The 18,062-nt window shown below is 31.5% G+C and overlaps 1 long non-coding RNA gene across 10 annotated transcripts; it reads right to left on the reverse strand.

Moving 5' to 3' along the window:
* Positions 1-13,250: 13,250 nt before the first annotated feature.
* LOC104097092 (uncharacterized) lies at positions 13,251-16,361 on the reverse strand. Of its 10 annotated transcripts, XR_011411642.1 has the most exons (6): positions 16,064-16,361; positions 15,824-15,952; positions 15,070-15,124; positions 14,522-14,632; positions 14,005-14,226; positions 13,326-13,665 (listed from the first exon to the last, which is right to left on the reverse strand). It is a non-coding gene; the product is annotated as an uncharacterized lncRNA (long non-coding RNA). The 10 variants fall into 10 exon arrangements; XR_011411639.1 differs by having other exon boundaries at positions 14,522-15,124; positions 15,824-15,928; XR_011411645.1 differs by lacking the exon at positions 15,070-15,124 and having other exon boundaries at positions 14,005-14,171.
* Positions 16,362-18,062: the final 1,701 nt, after the last annotated feature.

The following is an 18,062-nucleotide window of genomic DNA, read 5'->3' on the forward strand; positions in this document are numbered from 1 at the left end:
TCACACCCAAGTAGCCAAGATTGAGGATGATCTCAAGGTCGAATCTCTTTTGCCCTCTTGTACAAAACAATTACTGGATATTTCATTTCGTACAGTGCTCCAATTAGAGTTCTCTCTCTGTTCATTCAATTTGCTTCCTAAAATTTTTAACAGAATAAGGTTGGGGGGAGGTGGGAGGAAGGAGGTGGCGAGACATGAACATAGGAGAACTGTTTATAAATATGGTTATGGACAATTAATGGGGATCACAGAGTATGTAACTCTCTTATTTTATCTTTTTATTCTTGTTGGAGGTGGTGGTTTGGGGAACTTCCATTTCAATGCAAAGATATCAATAAGAGAAATGATGTTCCCCGTACCAGAAATGGTTAAGCTTGTTTTTTGTCTGGCTAACGAGAGCAAACTATAAAAAAAAAATATAAATCAAAAGCTTCCTAATCTATATCTATATTATTATAAAAGTATGAATATAATTTTGGTTGACAAAATTATTCTTTAAATATTATATGCTAGAACACACAAGAAAAGGATACAACTGGAATTTAAACATTAGGATGTAGCTTTGTAGTAGAATAGGGACCAAAAACGTTAGGCAACATTAGGATAAAGTGATCCTAATACTCTTTGGACATTCTTCTTCTTCGACCATATGACATACTTCTTTTTGGATCATAATCCTATAATCCTATTTCTGCTTGCCTATAATATACATATACATTTTCGAAACATCTTATTTGCTTTAAACTGTTCTTGGTACAGAAAGGTAAGAAATAGGCAGTAAATACCATGTAGAGCTATATTGAAAGAGAAGAAAACAGAATTACCGATAGGCCCACAAGCAAACCATTTCATCAGCAATTTCTTCAAGGTAGTAACTACGTCTCTCTTTGGCGATACCCTTTGCTATTTAAACGGGGGTGATATAATGCGGATCAAGTATACCAAAGTTAAAAAGAAGAAAACCATCACAGAGATAAACACAAAATTCCAAGTAAATAGATTATAATGATTACGTAGTAATACTGGATTATGAAAACGTCCTACTTCCATAATAATTAAATCATGATACATTCGGTTCTATAAGAAGCAAAAATTAACTTATTGACTTATTTACATAGCCAAAATCTTACAAAAAGTATCAATAAAAGTATGTAATTGGTCGAATTACCACCAATAAGGCATTTAATATTTAGACTCCAATTACATACGTATCTTTTTAAATTTAATTTATTTATCCTCTTTTCTTAAGTAAATAAACTTTACAGAAGGCGAATGGAATAATTTGAGATTATTATTGAATGATGCAGAGGACCCCTCTTTGTTTGAAAACTTACTTATACTGTTAATAGAAGAAAATCTGAATATTCAAATAAGCTGCAAAAGAAAGTCGTTATTAGAATCCGGCAACAATATTTTAGAATGCTTATGTGATGCTGTCCTCTTCAATGCCATCGCCTCGCAAAATTTTATTTGCAACTATACTGGTGCATTGTAATCCAACTGAGTTTAGAAAGTTGTGGGAAATATGTTACATATAGATACTTTAAATGACTTTAGAAGGATATGATACACTGATCAAAAGCATTAATTATTTATTAGAGAGTACATGCATGACTATAGAAATATAAGATATATCTAAACTTCATTAGGGGTTAGATAATAATGTTGTATCAGAATACCTAGAAATAATTCAAGAGAAGTCTATAAAATTGCATGTGGAAGATAATAACAATCAAAGCTAAACCTGGACAAGATAAAGACTACTACAAATAGTTGACTCTGGAGCCGGTATTTTCTTCATAGAGGATCCCAAAAAGCTAAAAAGAAGTTCATATATAGTGAATTACTCGCACATGTTAGATGAAAAAGGCAAGATAGAGTTAGCAACAGTAACAAGTGGTTTAGTAGTAGCTAGCAATTTTACTATGTGGCCGTACAACTCATTCTCAATTATATAGTAGATACTGATGAACTGTTCGGTGAAAAATAATGATTTTTGGAGGTAATTTTCATTAGGTAGCTTCAAATTAGCGAGAATAGAAATTGTAAATGTAAGCTTAGTAAAATCATGTTTATGCAATTAAGTGAAAATAATTCAGCAAACAAAACAATATTCTTATATCGTGTTGGAAATGTAGGATTGCATATAGATGTTCGTAACACACAGCGGAAGACAATAACAATCCTAAGAAGATCTTTTCGTATTTAAAATTTATTTACATGTCAAAGATCAGATCTAAGACGTGCCTGGTGAAGAGAGTCTCGTTTCAAAAATTTCTTCGATAGTGCGAAGACTCTATGCGTATCCACACCGAGACTAATGTTTGCTATCAACTCTTTGATCAATGAAACCCGTGAACAATTTGAATGAAATATTGTATTGAAAATTTTCTCAAAAATCTCAACTTCAAAGATAGAAGAACAAGAAAATACTTTTCTTGTAATTGTATTTTCTCTCTTGGCTTTGTATTGTACTCTCACTTTCACAAAGTGATTTTCTTCTCAAAACAATATTTTGATAAAAAAATTTCCATCACCCTTTATATAGTATCACCTATAAATCCTTTTCCTATTTAGTTGAGGTAATGAGTTATTTAGGGTAAAAGTTTAATTCCAAAAATAAACGTGTGCCATGTTAGCTGTATGGACGTTCCAATTCAATTCCAAACTGAATTGGATTATGAGAATTAGTTAACATTTTATATTAAATAATATCACTCCCATTCTTAATGGTTTAACTTAGCCTCACGTCCTTTTTGGACTTTTGTGTCAATCCAATTCTATATTGGATTTATCAAATAAGTTTTCATTAATATATTATATGCATACTTCGTACAAATAAATATTAATTATACATATTACATATATATTTTAATCAAGAGATAATTTTAATTTTCTATTCTAAATAGAAAACTTCAACTTGTTCACAATATTAATTATATCCTCTATGCTAGCAAAGAATATAATAATATTTTATTTTGACTAATAACTAAATTTATTTGACTAATTAAATTCTTTAATTTAATTATCAAATAATAAAGTAGTTAATCCTTTAGCAAAGATCAAAACACTCGTTAGTGTGCGACCCCATAGGTTCATTACTAAGCCGGTAGTAAATTGATCACATCAATATACTAATCAAGGGTGGCGTCTAGCAACACTCATTAACGACCGGATAGAATGAAGTATATAATTTACTCTCAAGAACCAGTAGAAGAATAATGTAGTAATTCCTTCTGTCCTTCTAGCTCTGGGTCACCCTAGGATATGGCTCAACTATCAAATTCTAATAGGCGACCAACTATGCGTTCATGTCAAATATAATCAACCATTGAATGACCTAAGAAACTCTTTTCTTCTTTTATTCAATTGCCCTGGCCAAGGTCTTAATTTGGTCGTTTATAATTCATGACAACATGGAGCTTAAACTCATTACCAAGAGTTGATAGATTCCATCTTGATCAATCGCTAATTTTACAAGTATTTAATCGTATCCAATATCCTTTCAACTATCGCCCTAGGGCCATAGGTGTCTAGTATCAAAGCACAATAAATAACTTGTCAATTACTATGATGATCTCAGGTCATAGAAAATTCTTACATCACATTCTTCAAAAGAATATCCTATTGACAGTTTATGGTAATTCTAACCACTAGGAATTATCCAATGAGTCGGTTCAATGATCATATCTCAATATGCATCATCTACCTATGTGATTTAGTTAATGAGATCAACTAATCTTTATCCCATAAAGACGATCACATAAATATTGATCTAACTAGATTACCAATGTCCAAATTAATAATCCTACGATCAAGAATAAATTTAGATTAAATTATAAGAAAATTCACTTTCATTATCATGATCTCCATCACGATAACAAGTCTCAAAATTTAATCAAGGACCTTATCAAATTAATCAAGCAATTGATAATAACTATGATAAAAGAATATCAAATGCCATATATTTTTATATCAAATAATGTTCATAAAAATATGTTTAAATCATTACATATGAGATTGGATCTAGGGCGTATCTACTATATCCCTAACAATCTCCCATTTGCACTAGAGCCAATTGCTCTTGTACTTCATTCCCAATTTCCACTTGTTCTTGTCAAACTCTTTTGTGCACAAAACTTTAGTGATTGAGTCTGTAGCATTTTCCTTTTCATCAACCTTTTGAATCTCGACGTCTCCGCGTTCAATGATCTCTCTTATCAAGTGATACCTTCGCAGAACGTGTTTGAATTTTTGGTGTGATCTTGGTTCTTTTGCTTGAGCAATGGCTCCAGTGTTGTCACACAACAATGGAACTACACCTTCTATTGAAGGAACCACACCAAGTTCAGTTAAGAACTTTTTCATCCATACAGCTTCCTTAGCAGCTTCACTAGCTGCTATATATTTTGCTTCAGTCACTGAATCAGCTACTGTAGCTTGTTTGAAACTTTTTCAACTCACTGCACTACCATTTAAGGTGAATACATAACCAGAAATAGATTTGCTATAATCTTTATCTGAAGAGAAACTTGCATCAGTATAACCTTCAAGTTTCAACTCAGAATCTCCATAGATGAGGAATTGGCCTTTAGTCCTTATTAAGTACTTAAGAATGGTTTTGACCACCTTCCAATGTTCCTCACCAGGATTTACCTGATATCAGCTAGTCACTACAAAAGCATAAGCCACATCAGGACGTGTACATGTCATGGTATACATGATAGCTCCCACTGCACTAACGTATGGGATCCTACTCATGCGGTCTCTCTCTTCAGGTGTTTTAGGACAATCCTCCCTACTGAGAGTAATTCCAGTGCCTATCGGTAGATAGCCTCTTTTGAAATTATCCATGTTATACCTCTTTAAGATGGTATCAAAGTACAAAAATTGGGAAAGTTCAAACAGCTTCCTCGATCTATCTCTATAGATCTTTATTCCTAATATATAAGTTGCTTCTCCCAAGTCTTTCATGGAGAACTGTTCAAATAGACAAATCTTGATACTTTGCAATGCCGGTATGTCATTCCCTATGAGCAATATATCATCAACATATAATACTAAGAATATAATTGTGCTCCCACTAACCTTTTTTTACATACAAGGTTCTTCTTCGCATCTAACAAAATTGAACTTTTCAATTGTCTTGTTAAAGCGAATATTCCAACTTCGAGAAGCTTGCTTTAGCCCATAAATGGATCTTTGTAGCTTGCAAATTTTATTATGATCAAACAAAGATGTGAAACCTTCAGGTTGTGTCATGTACACATCCTCTTCTAGCTCACCATTAAGGAAAGATGTTTTTACATCCATTTGCCATATTTCATAATCATAGTATGCTGCTATAGCAAGCAAAATCCAAATTGAATTGAGCATTGCCACGGGAGAGAAAGTCTCGTCATAGTCGACTCCTTCTTTCTCACGATATTCCTAGGCAACAAGACGGGCTTTGTAGGTCTCCACCTTTCCGTCTTCTCCAATCTTTTTCTTAAAAACCCATTTACAACCTATAGGTTTTATATCCTTTAAAGGTTCAACTAAAGTCCATACTTTATTTTCCTTCATGGATTCCATTTCGAATTCCATGGCCTTTTGCCATTTCTCATAATCAGAACTTTGTATAGCCTCTTCATAGGTCTTAGGGTCATCATCATTATGATCAACCTCATTTGATACATCATCTTGTACCATTAGATTTAATCTAGTTGGTACATGAGTTCTCGTGTAGACCTTCTAAGAGGTGTTTGTACAATATGTTCACCTTGTGTTGGATTTGGTTGTTGTTCAATTTGGTTTGGAACTGGTTCATTAACCCGTTCTTGAACTACATTTAGTTCGTGAACTTCAACCGTTGAAGATGACAACTTCCTTGTCAACTTCAAAACATCCAATAAAGGTTCTTCAACTTGTGTCTCATGATCTTGATTTTGTGCTGATTCATTAATTTCTTGAACTTTATCAAGTTCTATTTCTCCACTATAATTTTCTTCCAAAAGAAATTTCCTTTCCAAAAAGGTTGCTCCTCTAGCCACAAACACTTTATGGTTATAAGGGTGATAGAAATAATATCCCATTATTTCTTTGGGATACCCAATGAACCTACACTTATCACATCTTAAGTCAAGTTTATCAGACTGCAGTCTCTTAACATAAGCTGGACAACCCCAAACTTTAATATGTTTAAGGTTAGGCTTACGTCCTTTTCATATCTCATATGGTGTTGTAGAGACTGACTTAGTGGAAACTTTATTAAGTAAGTATGTTGGTGCTTCCAAAGCATATCCCCATAAATTTATTGAAAGATCAGTGAACCCCATCATAGATCTCACCATATCTAATAAGGTTCGATTTCTCCTTTCAGACACACCATTGTGTTGTGGTGTTCCTGGAGGTGTCCACTGGGAGAGAATCCCATTCTTTTTGAGATACCTAGTAAAATATTCACTAAGATATTCTCCACCTCTATCAGACCTTAGTACTTTGATACTTTTACTAGTCTGTTTCTCAACTTCACTACGGAACCTTTTGAACATTTCAAAAGATTCAGATTTATGTTTCATAAGATACACAAATCCATATCTTGACATATCATTAGTGAAAGTGATGAAGTAAGAATATCTACCTCTAGCTTGAATTTTCATGGGCGCACAAATATCTGTATGAATTAGTCCCAATAATTCAGATAATTCAGATGTTCTTTCTCCACTTTCAGTAAATGGAGATTTGGTCATTTTTCCTTTGAGACAAGATTAACAAGTTGGATATGATTCAAAATCATACTTATCAAGGTACCCTTTCTTGTACAACTTATTAATTCTTTTCTCTCTAATATAGCCAAGACTACAACGCCAAAGGTATGTATAATTTACTTGATCATCTCTTTTCCTCTTAAGACTAGAAACATGCTTAATCAAATTTGCATTCACATTAGGTAAGACATAAATATCACGTTGGAGATAGCCATTCACATAATCATTACCATAATGAATAGAGCAAATACCATTGCCTATGTTAATGCAAAACCTACGCTTGTCCAATATAGAAGCTGAAATTATGTTTGAAACAAATTTAAGAACATAATAACAATCATCCAACATGAGTACTTTGCCCGAAGGCATTATTAAAGAAATTGATCCTACAGCTATGGCTGCAACTTTTACACCATTTTCAACTTGTAGATTAACTTCTTCTTTCTTTAGTCTCCTACTTATCTTGAATCCTTGCAACATATTGCAGATGTTATAACCACTGCCAGTATCTAATACCCACAGTGAAGAATTAGTAGTAGCTAAAGAAACCTTGAAAATATATTTCATTAATATCTCACCTTGTTTCTTGTCCTTTAGAGTTGCAAGATACTCCTTGCAGTTTCTCTTCCAATGCTCTTTCTTCATATAGTGAAAACATTCAGCATCATATACTGACTGCAAGATCAAATTTTCAGGCTCATTGATCACATCAATGAGCTTTTCATGCATGAGAACAATTCTCAATCTTTTATATCAGTCATCAAAGTTTAGTCCTACCAACTTGTTGGTCTCAAATATTTCATGCAGTGATATAACAGACATAGTGAGAAATCTAAAATATAGAAAAGAAAAAGCAATAATATAAGAACATATTTACATATATCATAAAGACATGAACTTTTATCTAAATGATATTTTCACTAATTATTTTAAACTACTTACCCTTATTATAGTTTAAGAAATCTCTATTTCTGTTAGTGGAATAAAGGAATCCTTTAACAATATATATGAACCCTTAGAAGTCAAGTCGTTTCTCACATATATTTTAAAGGTAGGTACTCTTACCAATTGTATCCCCATACAATTTCCTAAAATTGCTCTATGTCAAATAGTCCCCTGGTAGTCAGGTCGATCCTATTGACACAGTTGAGTTCAACCATCATGAAAGCAAAGAACTTATTAAATTTAATACTCCCCGGGTAGTACAGGCGTCTAGCGTAAAAATTAAATAATTCTTTCAATCCATGCATCTAATGCAATAAATAATTTAAATATATTCTCGAACTATAAGTCTCGTTGTCAAGCCGCTCCTTATAAACAAGAAATAAAAAAAATTATTTATTTTGATGGATAGCTTTACAATAAAATATCTTATATTTTATTATCTAAGAACTCATTTTTTTAGCAAGTGGAAATTGTTACTAAAATAACTTTTAATAACATTATGATCAAATCTTTTATAGCACATGAATTTAGTTCAAGTTGTATACATGCTTAGTCCTAAATTAATTTACATCCCATGTAACAATTCAAAATTATGTAACGAACAGACACGTGACATAAAAACGAAATTCAACATACTTCTAGCATGTTTATCTTATATATCACATATATCACATAAAAATAATTCATGCCAGAATATTATTATTAATTAACATCTCATGAACTAATAACAATTAAAATAACAGTAGAATCTAATAACCTATTATAGATAACCGTCGTATCTAATACAAAATTTTAAATTTAAGGTACTAACTATCTCAATAGTTAACTTATATGTATACATATTTTATTCACAATAAAATAATATCAATCCATATGTATTCAAACAATTTGACTATTGCATATGAAAAAGTATTATGGTTTGAACTCTTCAAATATAATCTTAAAATATTTCATAAATAAATTTTAGGCACGAGAAACCATGGCTCTGATACCACTAAAGGATTGCATATAGATGTTCGTAATACACAGCGGAAGACAATAACAATCGTAGGCAGATCTTTTCGTATTTAAAATTTATTTACATGTCAAAGATCGGATCTAAGACGTACCTGGTAAAGAGAGTCTCGTTTCAAAAATTTCTTTGATAGTGTGAAGACTCTATGTGTATCCACACCGAGACTGATGTTTGCTATCAACTCTTTGATCAATGAAACCCGTAAACAATTTGAATGAAATATTGTGTTGAAATTTTTCTCAAAAATCTCAACTTCAAAGATAGAAGAATAAGAAAACACTTTTATTATAATTGTATTTTCTCTCTTGGCTTTGTATTGTACTCTCACTTTCACAAAGTGATTTTCTTCTCAAAATAATATTATGAAAAAAAAATTCCATCACCCTTTATATAGCATCACCTATAAATCCTTTTCCTATTTAGTTGAGGTAATGAGTTATTTAGGGTAAAAGTTTAATTCCAAAAATAAACGTGTGCCATCGTTAGCTGTATGGACGTTGCAATTCAATTCCAAACTGAATTGGATTATGAGAATTAGTTAACATTTTATATTAAATAATATCACTCCCATTCTTAATGGTTTAACTTAGCCTCACGTCCTTTTTGGACTTTTGTGTCAATCCAATTCTATATTGGATTTATCAAATAAGTTTTCATTAATATATTATATGCATACATCGTACAAATAAATATTAATTATACATATTACATATATATTTTAATCAAGAAATAATTTTAATTTTTTATTTTAAATAGAAAACTTCAACTTGTTCACAATATTAATTATATCCTCTGTGCTAGCAAAGAATATAATAATATTTTATTTTGACTAATCAAATTCTTTAATTTAATTATCAAATAATAAAGTAGTTAATCCTTTAGCAAAGATCAAAACACTCGTTAGTGTGCGACCCCATAGGTTCATTACTAAGCCGGTAGTAAATTGATCACATCAATATACTAATCAAGGGTGGCGTCTAGCAACACTCCTTAACGACCGGATAGAATGAAGTATACAATTTACTCTCAAGAACCAGTAGAAGAATAATATAGTAATTCCTTTTGTCCTTATACCTTTGGGTCACCCTAGGATATGGTTCAACTGTCAAATCCTAATAGGCGACCAACTATACGTTCATGTCAAATATAATCGACCATTGAATGACCTAAGAAACTCTTTTCTTCTTTCATTCAATTGCCCTGGCCAAGGTCTTAATTTGGTCGTTTATAATTCATGACAACATGGAGCTTAAACTCATTACCAAGAGTTGACAGATTCCATCTTGATCAATCACTAATTTTACAAGCATTTAATCGTACTCAATATCCTTTCAACTATCGCCCTAGGGCCAAAGGTGTCTAGTATCAAAGCACAATAAATAACTTGTCAATTACTATGATGATCTCTAGTCATAGAAAATTCTTACATCACATTCTTCAAGAGAATATCCTATTGACAGTTTATTATAATTCTAACCATTAGAAATTATCCAATGAGTCGGTTCAATGATCATATCTCAATATGCATCATCTACCTATGTGATTTAGTTAATGAGATCAACTAATCTTTATTCCATAAAGACGATCACATAAATATTGATCTAGCTGGATTACCAATGTCCAAATTAATAATCCTACGATCAAGAACAAATTTAGATTAAATTATAAGAAACTTCACTCTCATTATCATGATCTCCATCACGATGACAAGTCTCAAAATTTAATCAAGGACCTTATCAAATTAATCAAGCAATTGATAATAACTATGATAAAAGAATATCAAATGCCATATATTTTTATATCAAATAATATTCATAAAAATATGTTCAAATCATTACATATGAGATTGGATCTAGGGCATATCTACTATATCCCTAACATGAAACTGATAAAAGCATACAATAAGAGATGATTTGGTCCTTCTTCCAGATTAATTTGTTGTAAAGCTCAATGGTGATAGGTGTGTTGAAGATTGCTTAATAAGAAAACTATTTACGTCATTAAATGAAAATGCAAGTTGTGCAAAATACATAACAAGAAAATCTATCCTAATTAGCAAAAATGAATATTCGATCAACTAAATGATTTTGATTTCCAACTTGGTGACGACAAAATTCAATAAAAAATGATTTAAGTGAAACTATATATCTTAGAAATCGAACTCATAAGATCATGAACTGGAATTGAATTTTGAATTAGAAGTCTATATAAATTTATTTAGTCAATTATTAAATTTTATTTTACAAGTGGTACTGAGGATCTACGCGTGATGCACGTATATAGAAACTAGTTTCATTAAATGTAGGAAATTGTTGCAAATAAAGAACACATAATTTGAAGAGAAGCAGCAAGCGAAATTAAGCAGCTCGATTTGACAAGCTAATTTGTACATAATTTAATTAGGAGTGTATCCAAAAAGCATTATTACATTCTAGAAATGCTTTATAGCTCAACGATGCACCCTTGCTAATTTCAACTCCTTGAGTGATCAATGGGATTAACTCTATCATCTGTTGTTAAGCAACTCTTTCAATTAGACCAATGCCTTTGTTTCTTGAGTCTTATGAATGGTGATATCTTTTGACTTCAAGTTTTTACATATATATATTTTGGATAATTGTGCTGATCATCAAAATTCCCCTGATCAGTTTGTTTCATCATGCTTTGGCACTGATGTTACTAATTTGAATCTATGAAGTCAAGGGATGTTATTTAATGTTACCAAATTTGTCTATGATAACTCTGTGCAGGAAAAAAAGTTTGTTTATGATGACTGATGCTGAGATGAAGTAGGGTGTGGCGGCATTCTTTATCAAAAATATTGTTTCCGTAGTTTATTGGACTTGCTTTAACTTTTTCTTTCCTCAAAGCATAAGATTTTCCTTTATGCTACTTGTCCACCTGTCTTGAATAAGTAGAGTTCCAATATCTTTAGTTGATGATTTTCAATAAACCCATAATTCTGATGGCACAACATACTTGGTTCACCATTTCCTTGTATGCTCTCTGTCTCCACAATCTTTTCTCACGCCCATCAAGACATCTTTCATGAATGTGATTAAAGTAGATGCTTGGAGCTCTTGAGCACTTAGTGGTGTTAGGAGTTGATATTTCCTTTACGTAGATAATCCAATGAGTGTTATTGCTTATGCACAGGCTATCAACTGTTAGGATAGAAATTGTAGTTGGACATTCTCCCCACAGTCCTCCTTTGAACCTCGTATTTCCTATTCATGTTTTCAGCGAAGAAAGCCATGGAACTATATCATTTGATGTTAAAAACTGAAGACTTGTTTGAGAAGAGGTGCTTAATACTGCATCTGTCCAACTTTGTGTGACATATGTCCTCGAAGTGGTGCCACATGTTCATAACAAATGAACTCAATTAAGTTCTTACAAATAATGAATTCCATTAGGTCTTTCTGGAAGTCTTGTAACTAGGGTCTGTTTCCATTAGCACTATCTTTGTGCTAAGTTCAATTTTTAATGTAATCTGTTACCATTTCAACAAAAATAAAAAATGAATTCCATTAGTTAAGTGTGCAATGTGTGCTGTCACTTATACCCATAATATGCTTCCTCTAGAAACTTAACAGCCCCTCGGTCGAACATGCATGTGAAGTCCATATGTGTCACTCGACTGCAACCTGATGCTTTTCTTATGATTTTTGATGTAGTATTCGTTGAATTTAACATTTAGTGCCAAAGTTCTTGTTATGCGTTTTTAATGTAGTATTGGGATTACTGCTTATTCTTGTCATATGGTAACCAACTAACATCCCATTCTTATTTGATAGTCCAGAAATTTGCATAGGTTAGTGGTCTTGTGTTCTTGGCCAGCAATAAAGCGGTGTCTAGAATTAGCTATAAGTTATAGAGATTTCATTTGCCATTTTGTGTCTAACAAGTTTCTCTGGTTGTCTATAATAGGTTCGTGTTGCTGAGTATAATAATGTGCGTAGCCAACTTAATGCCATAAACCGAAAGCAGACCGGAAGGTATGTGACATATACCTCTACTAGAAAATTTGACCGCGCTTCGCACAGTGATTGACCGACCTCATTAAGCTTACTCATGGTCTTTTTTCTAATATACAAAAAATAAAAATAATGGCAAGTCAATTCTTATAAAAAATTGGTCTTCAAATCCCAATATATTAGATTTCAATTTTTAATCCATTTTATTATCGATACTTAATTTTAAATTTCTCTCTAGTTTTCACTACTTGAGAATTTTTTTGTCTTAATATAGGTACTTGACCCTTCTTGTATTAACATATATAGGTGAAACGGTACCTTTTCCCTCTTTTTCTTAGAAATATTTTTTATGTTTTTTTACTTCCTTTCCTCTCTATTTTTTTTAAATGCCAGGTTTCCCTTTTCTTTCTGCCTCACTAACTTAGCTTCTACGTAATACAAAAGAAGGTAACTGAAGAAACTCAAGGGCATAACAAAGATAGGTGAGCAAAGAGATTTAAAGCATTATTGTGCCTATACGTATAAAAAAAATTAGGGATTGGTTGGTTTTATGCTTTCTCTAAATAAGGTAATGGTAGTATTATTGTCAGTACCAAGATGTTATGAAATCTAGTATAAAGGAGTACAATGACAACAATAGACTCAAAAATCCAAAAACTACATCATACTATCTAATATGTTTCCTTTGCTACAAAAGTACAATTTTGCAAGCATTTAAACTTTTAAAAAAGAATTGTGCTCAGCTTTCTCTTCAAAATACCTCTTGTTTCTTTCAAGCCATGTATTAAAAAGGATGCACACAGAAATAAATTTCATATCAATCTGCCTCTGTTGTCCACTTTCTCTCCAAACCTGCATAATAATAATTGCTGATATCTTGTGGCATTACTCAGCTTACTCCAAACAGATTGAAAACTTTAGGAGGAACATTTGACTTCCAAATCAATTTTCATGGCCCTTCATCCTACCAACCCTTAACCTGCTTCAAAAATAATATATAAGCAGATACTAACAAAGAAAGTTCAGATTTATGTGCTAACTAAATCTGAAAATCTGTCTTGTTTTCATCTAGCGCCACATATTGTAAATTTTCCAGCAAAATACTAATATTCTCCAGCTCCCAATCATTAAAGTTCCGTCTAAACTGAAGATGGCACTCAGAGTTAGAAATACAATCAGCTACTATTATAATTCAAGAAATTGGTCTTTGAATACCCCAACTTCCTGCCAATGATCTAACCAAACTATGTTATGCTTCATATCCCAAGATTTTAATCTTGTAAGTTATTGGAATTCAACACAAAGATTACATATTTACCTTCATAAAGTTGTCCTATTAGGCATGGATATAGAACATGATTGAGAGTCCAATGATTCTCCTTTCCGTACTTTGTGACAATGACTATGTTCAGATGCAAAACTTCCATTGCCTTTCGTCCCCGCCTCAACTATATCATATATTCCGGCAATCACCATAAGCGTAGGCTTTAGACATGTACCAGAAAAAGAAGCCATTGATGTCTCTCCATCTATCAATCAACTTATACACAAATGTATGAATTAAAAATTAATGCACATTACAATTACATAAGGAAATTTTTTGAGGTTATCATTATTACTGAATACACCTGGAGGCCATTAGCTTCTCTCTTTGTTAAGTTATGTAAGCATGATTGAAGGAAAGATATGGTATTCTTATCAACATAACACATACCTTAACTCCTAATTTTGATAACCTCAAAACTTCTCGCACCCAATACAATCAGACAAAGAAATATTATTCAGGTAAATAATATAGCCAAATAATAAATTTGGAGTGTTAGAACGGCACCTACCTTATTTAAGTTGGAGCAGTACTCCAAGCCTTGTCCAAAAATCTCTCGTGGACTTGTTGAAGCAAAACTCCTGCAGCCTTTTCCCAGAGCAAAGCTGTCGCATCCTTTTTTCTAGTCATGATTCATACCATACGCGAGAAGCAATTAAAGCAGAAGGGCCCAAAAAATGAAAGAAAAGCTTAAAAGAAAATCAAAGGATCAAGATTTCTCTTGCTTTATGCCAAAACTCATTCAAAATGCAAACATTATATAATATTCACTAAATACTCCAAAAATGTTAAGCTATTGACATTGCCGAATGTCAATGTGTGTTCAATCTCGTAAGAGAGCAGGAAAAACTCTTGAATTTTTGGTTCGCCTGCCATAGTTGTACATTACCTAAGTACTTTGCTTTTGTGCACAAAAATTATAAACAACATTAAACTGCTAAAAGATTAAAAAATTAAGAAGGTTAACAATGGAGTACTCAATTTATATGATCGAAAAAAATAAGTAAATTCAAATGAAGCATGAAAGCCGGGAACGAAGGATGGTATGAACAGACATACCTTACAAATGAGAAGAAGAACACTTAACTTAAAGGCTCAGTTGCAAGCAATGAAACTGCAGTACATATGGCTTGAAGCATTAAAAGAGATATAATAACAAACCAAAGAGAAGAAAAAAAGCACAAGAAAATGTTATAAAGCTGTAACTACATGAAGAAATTCCAGTAGCAGTATATATATGCCATATATACTATGGTGATACTGGCACTATGATTTGGTTGAGAAACTTTCTAAGAAAGTGGTTAGAGGTGAAAACCTCTATTGATTTCTTCTCTGTCTGTAAACCTCAATAAGTTGAGCCTCTATAGTCCTCACCAGCACATTTCATGTCTGTTTATATCATCTTATTTGCACTTGCTTGCTTCTCAAATTCAATACTATATTTTGATGAATTTAACATTTGATTATACATACGTCAAAGTTTTTAGAGATTAAATAGCAAAGATACATTATAGGCGATTATTTTGCATATCCCCTTCATTTGATGATCATATTTTGGTGGGGGTTTTTTTCATGATCACTACATTGTTGAACCAATGTTATATGCATATGTCGCTTCAAATAGAAAACAATAACGTAGAGAAGATTGAAAATTATGACCTAAACTATAACATTAATTGAAAGACATTGTTGTCGAATCCTAACACCCTAGTGATATAATAGGGGAATATATGATAATAGTAGTTCAAAATATTTAGATCAGTATATCTGAACTACGCGAAAATCTGAGTGGCGAAGAATATTAGAAAAGTACCTCAATCTCGTAATGGCATTTTCTGTTCGTATTCCTTGTACGTCAACACCTATATTTGTTGAGCGGACAAGTTTATTTGTCCTCGTATTCCTTGTGCGTCCACACCTATATTAATTGAGCGCACAGACTCTAGGTGCATCAAACATAATTTTTTTTAAAATACAATTAGATTAATCAAATAAACCATGAGAATAACTGGTAAGCATAATCGGAAAAAATTCTTTGAAAAGGATTACATACCAAAATTTGTTGGGTGCACCGAAGCAGTTTGTGATTCCTGATTTTGTTTTTCGTCGAATAGTTCATGATTTGTAAAGTAAGTATGCCGTGGGTAAATAATGAATACATTATCAGGGAATTAGAGATATTGTTTCAAATAAAAACTATAGAACAAAGAAGGTAGAGAGGGCGATTGAAAAGATGGAGAAGCACAGGGAAATTGGAAGATATAGAAGGGGAGTAATTAGGGGAAAAGGGAGTAACAAATCGTTGCCATACAACCGTTGTGAGAGAATGTTGAGTAGATGGGGAAGTACTGCTATTTCTGGTATAATTAGTTCTGTCCAATTTTGATCCATTATTTCTATTATTTTAAAATTAAGTAATTTCTCATAAATTATTCTTCTTACATCATTGTCAATATTTTTTAGTATATATAGTATAAGTATTTTATAACTAAGATTATCATCTATTAAGTAAGTGTTCATTTTATCATATGATTTGCTAAACATATTCCTTTTAATCTCTATGTCTATTATCCTTATTCATCATATTATAATAAGTTATTTTAATCATCTTTTCTGGTCACTACCATGATTTTTTGCTTCAATCAGTTACCCTAACAGCGCTTCAACTTTGTTTACTCCCCTAAACGGCTTTCCTGCCTACCGGTTTCAACCTTAGGATGCATAGAGTAGTTGTATTTTTACTTATATTTTCTAATTTTTGTGTGATTTTTTCATTTCCTCGTATCCATTCTGTAGTTTTTCGTTGTTTATTATTTACTCGTTTTGCTCCTACTTTATTTTTACATGGTGTGGTAAACCACCAGTGTGTTCTTGTTATTATGTGTGGGTATAATTTGTCTAAAAATGGCATTCCTAGTAACATATCTTTCGTAGTGAATTCAAAGTTATATATTTCTTCTATAGTTAATATTTTATCCCATATTTATATTTTTACATTTTTGGCTTTGTAGTTAATCATACTACCTTCATTATTAAATCCTGTTACTACCATAGGTGTTTTTAATTTTTCCCATTTATCTGTTGGTAAACAATTATATTTACATATATTAGCTTCTGCTCCTGTATCTATCATTGGTGTATAGTATCTATTATAATATCCTTCTACTATGACTTTTGCGAGTATATATATTTTCATTCTTCTGTTCTTTTTATTATTATTTTCTTATCTTTATATGTTATTGTTAATTGCTTATCTCCTAGGCTGTATGGTTTTACTTTTTCTAACTATTTTATTCCTAGTGTAATATTTTCATTTTTATTTTCTTGATATATTTTAAATTGTATTATTAGAGGTATTCCTCCAATAATTATTTCTTTTTCTGTTATTTCTTCATTTATTATTAATTTTTTAGGTAATTCAGGGCATAATTGTTCAGTAGTTATTATTTCAGTTTCTGTTACTAATTCTCTTGTGATATAGTTTTCTTCTTGTCCTGTATTTATTAATTTTTGATATTTTCTTTGTTCCATGATTCCAGTTATATAGTAGTGGTATGTATTTATTTTTTCTTTTGTGTTTTTTATTAAATTTTTTGGGATTATATATTCTCTTCTTGTTGTACTTATTCTTGATGATATTGGTGTTTCCTAAGTTAATTGGTTTGGTATACTTGATGTACTTAATCTTTCTTTTACTATTTCTAAATCTTCTTCCATGTCAATTTCTTTATAACTATATTCATTATTATCAATAACTGTAACTATTCTTTCAAACGGATTTTCTATTTTGATTTTATTAATTTTATTTTTTGCTGCTATTTTATGTTTTGTTGTTAAGACGTATAGATTTTTACATCTAGCTGTAAATATTTTACTTCCGGGTGTTAATTCTATTCCTGACATTTTCCAGTATAGTGCTAATGATTTATCTATATTCTTATCGTTTATTGCTATTGAATAGTTGGCACTTATTATGAATTTGAATTTTTGATATATGAGATTTTCTTTTATTGCACTTATTATGCTTTTTTCTATAGGTTGAATTATTCTAT

The sequence above is a fragment of the Nicotiana tomentosiformis genome, chromosome 10 (genome assembly GCF_000390325.3).
Source record: "Nicotiana tomentosiformis chromosome 10, ASM39032v3, whole genome shotgun sequence".
NCBI classification, from domain to species: domain Eukaryota; kingdom Viridiplantae; phylum Streptophyta; class Magnoliopsida; order Solanales; family Solanaceae; genus Nicotiana; species Nicotiana tomentosiformis.